The following is a 4,723-nucleotide window of genomic DNA, read 5'->3' as shown; positions in this document are numbered from 1 at the left end:
CAGGGGTGCTGTTCCACTGTGACACCTAACCCAGAGGAAACAGGGGAGTGCTGTTCTGTTCCCAGAGGAAACAGGGGAGTGCTGTTCCACTGTGACACCTAACCCAGAGGAAACAGGGGAGTGCTGTTCCACTGTGACACCTAACCCAGAGGAAACAGGGGAGTGCTGTTCCACTGTGACACCTAACCCAGAGGAAACAGGGAGTGCTGTTCCACTGTGACACCTAACCCAGAGGAAACAGGACACCTAACCCAGAGGAAACAGTGCTGTTCCACTGTGACACCTAACCCAGAGGAAACAGGGGAGTGCTGTTCCACTGTGACACCTAACCCAGAGGAAACAGGGGTGCTGTTCCACTGTGACACCTAACCCAGAGGAAACAGGGAGTGCTGACACCAAACCCAGAGTGCTGTTCCACTGTGACACCTAACCCAGAGGAAACAGGGGAGTGCTGTTCCACTGTGACACCTAACCCAGAGGAAACAGGGGAGTGCTGTTCCACTGTGACACCTAACCCAGAGGAAACAGGGAGTGCTGTTCCACTGTGACACCTAACCCAGAGGAAACAGGGGGTGCTGTTCCACTGTGACACCTAACCCAGAGGAAACAGGGGAGTGCTGTTCTACTGTGACACCTAACCCAGAGGAAACAGGGGGTGCTGTTCCACTGTGACACCTAACCCAGAGGAAACAGGGGAGTGCTGTTCCACTGTGACACCTAACCCAGAGGAAACAGGGGAGTGCTGTTCCACTGTGACACCTAACCCAGAGGAAACAGGGGAGTGCTGTTCTACTGTGACACCTAACCCAGAGGAAACAGGAGGGTGCTGTTCCACACTTTACAACACACGCTACAACACACACTACAACACACATGTAATCACTGACTATATCAGAGGCTAAGCTCATTTGTTTAGCGCCTCAAATCAACACCTGTCTAAACTGAGCCCAGGAATGACGAGAGAGAGAGAGGGAGAGAAAATGAGAGATAGAGAGATAGGAGAGACAGATAGGAGAGACAAAGAGAGAGATAGGGAGAGACAGAGAGAGGAGAGACAAAGAGAGAGAGAGGAGAGAGAGAGGAGAGACAAAGAGAGAGAGAGAGAGAGGAGAGAAAGAGGAGAGAGAGGAGAGACAGAGGAGAGACAGAGGAGACAGAGGAGAGAGAGGAGACAAAGAGAGTTCCATGACACAACTACAGAGTGATGTGTATTAGCCCACAACTACAGAGTGATGTGTATTAGCCCACTAACACAACTACAGAGTGATGTGTATTAGCCCACTAACACAACTACAGAGTGATGTGTATTAGCCCACAACTACAGAGTGATGTGTATTAGCCCACTAACACACCTACAGAGTGATGTGTATTAGCCCACTAACACAACTACAGAGTGATGTGTATTAGCCCACAACTACAGAGTGATGTGTATTAGCCCACTAACACAACCAATTTGTAAGTCGCTCTGGATAAGAGCGTCTGCTAAATGACTTAAATGTAAATGTAAATGTAACTACAGAGTGATGTGTATTAGCCCACTAACACAACTACAGAGTGATGTGTATTAGCCCACAACTACAGAGTGATGTGTATTAGCCCACTAACACAACTACAGAGTGATGTGTATTAGCCCACTAACACAACTACAGAGTGATGTGTATTAGCCCACAACTACAGAGTGATGTGTATTAGCCCACTAACACAACTACAGAGTGATGTGTATTAGCCCACTAACACAACTACAGAGTGATGTGTATTAGCCCACAACTACAGAGTGATGTGTATTAGCCCACTAACACAACTACAGAGTGATGTGTATTAGCCCACTAACACAACTACAGAGTGATGTGTATTAGCCCACTAACACAACTACAGAGTGATGTGTATTAGCCCACTAACACAACTACAGAGTGATGTGTATTAGCCCACTAACACAACTACAGAGTGATGTGTATTAGCCCACTAACACACAGAGTGATGTGTAGTGATGATGTATTAGCCCACTAACACAACTACAGAGTGATGTGTTTTAGCCCACAACTACAGAGTGATGTGTATTAGCCCACTAACACAACTACAGAGTGATGTGTATTAGCCCACTAACACAACTACAGAGTGATGTGTAACACAACTTGATGCCCACTAACACAACTACAGAGTGATGTGTATTAGCCCACTAACACAACTACAGAGTGATGTGTATTAGCCCACTAACACAACTACAGAGTGATGTGTATTAGCCCACTAACACAACTACAGAGTGATGTGTATTAGCCCACTAACACAACTACAGAGTGATGTGTATTAGCCCACTAACACAACTACAGAGTGATGTGTATTAGCCCACTAACACAACTACAGAGTGATGTGTATTAGCCCACTAACACAACTACAGAGTGATGTGTATTAGCCCACTAACACAACTACAGAGTGATGTGTATTAGCCCACAACTACAGAGTGATGTGTATTAGCCCACAACTACAGAGTGATGTGTATTAGCCCACTAACACAACTACAGAGTGATGTGTATTAGCCCACAACTACAGAGTGATGTGTATTAGCCCACTAACACAACTACAGAGTGATGTGTATTAGCCCACTAACACAACTACAGAGTGATGTGTATTAGCCCACTAACACAACTACAGAGTGATGTGTATTAGCCCACTAACACAACTACAGAGTGATGTGTATTAGCCCACTAACACAACTACAGAGTGATGTGTATTAGCCCACTAACACAACTACAGAGTGATGTGTATTAGCCCACTATACAGAGTGATGCCCACTAACACAACTAGAGTGATGTGTATTAGCCCACAACTACAGAGTGATGTGTATTGAGCCCACTAACACAACTACAGAGTGATGTGTATTAGCCCACTAACACAACTACAGAGTGATGTGTATTAGCCCACTAACACAACTACAGAGTGATGTGTATTAGCCCACTAACACAGAGTGATGTGTATTAGCCCACTAACACAACTACAGAGTGATGTGTATTAGCCCACTAACACAACTACAGAGTGATGTGTATTAGCCCACTAACCCACAACTACAGAGTGATGTGTATTAGCCCACTAACACAACTACAGAGTGATGTGTATTAGCCCACTAACACAACTACAGAGTGATGTGTATTAGCCCACTAACACAACTACAGAGTGATGTGTATTAGCCCACTAACACAACTACAGAGTGATGTGTATTGATGCCCACTAACACAACTACAGAGTGATGTGTATTAGCCCACTAACACAACTACAGAGTGATGTGTATTAGCCCACTAACACAACTACAGAGTGATGTGTATTAGCCCACTAACACAACTACAGAGTGATGTGTATTAGCCCACTAACACAACTACAGAGTGATGTGTATTAGCCCACAACTACAGAGTGATGTGTATTAGCCCACTAACACAACTACAGAGTGATGTGTATTAGCCCACTAACACAACTACAGAGTGATGTGTATTAGCCCACAACTACAGAGTGATGTGTATTAGCCCACTAACACAACTACAGAGTGATGTGTATTAGCCCACAACTACAGAGTGATGTGTATTAGCCCACTAACACAACTACAGAGTGATGTGTATTAGCCCACTAACACAACTACAGAGTGATGTGTATTAGCCCACAACTACAGAGTGATGTGTATTAGCCCACTAACACAACTACAGAGTGATGTGTATTAGCCCACTAACACAACTACAGAGTGATGTGTATTAACACAACTACAGAGTGATGTGTATTAGCCCACTAACACAACTACAGAGTGATGTGTATTAGCCCACAACTACAACACAACTACAGAGTGATGTGTATGATGTGTATTAGCCCACAACTACAGAGTGATGTGTATTAGCCCACTAACACAACTACAGAGTGATGTGTATTAGCCCACTAACACAACTACAGAGTGATGTGTATTAGCCCACTACTACAGAGTGATGTGCCCACAACACAACTACAGAGTGATGTGTAGCCCACTAACACAACTACAGAGTGATGTGTATTAGCCCACTAACACAACTACAGAGTGATGTGTATTAGCCCACTAACACAACTACAGAGTGATGTGTATTAGCCCACTAACTACAGAGTGATGTGTATTAGCCCACACACTACAGAGTGATGTGTATTAGCCCACTAACACAACTACAGAGTGATGTGTATTAGCCCACTAACACAACTACAGAGTGATGTGTATTAGCCCACTAACTACAGAGTGATGTGTATTAGCCCACAACACAACTACAGAGTGATGTGTATTAGCCCACTAACACAACTACAGAGTGATGTGTATTAGCCCACAACTACAGAGTGATGTGTATTAGCCCACAACTACAGAGTGATGTGTATTAGCCCACAACTACAGAGTGATGTGTATTAGCCCAACAACTACAGAGTGATGTGTATTAGCCCACAACTACAGAGTGATGTGTATTAGCCCACAACTACAGAGTGATGTGTATTAGCCCACTAACACAACTACAGAGTGATGTGTATTAGCCCACAACTACAGAGTGATGTGTATTAGCCCACTAACACAACTACAGAGTGATGTGTATTAGCCCACTAACACAACTACAGAGTGATGTGTATTAGCCCACTAACACAACTACAGAGTGATGTGTATTAGCCCACTAACACAACTACAGAGTGATGTGTATTAGCCCACAACTACAGAGTGATGTGTATTAGCCCACTAACA

This window comes from Oncorhynchus keta, unplaced genomic scaffold (genome assembly GCF_023373465.1).
Source record: "Oncorhynchus keta strain PuntledgeMale-10-30-2019 unplaced genomic scaffold, Oket_V2 Un_contig_3924_pilon_pilon, whole genome shotgun sequence".
NCBI classification, from domain to species: domain Eukaryota; kingdom Metazoa; phylum Chordata; class Actinopteri; order Salmoniformes; family Salmonidae; genus Oncorhynchus; species Oncorhynchus keta.
This window is presented reverse-complemented; position numbering follows the sequence as displayed.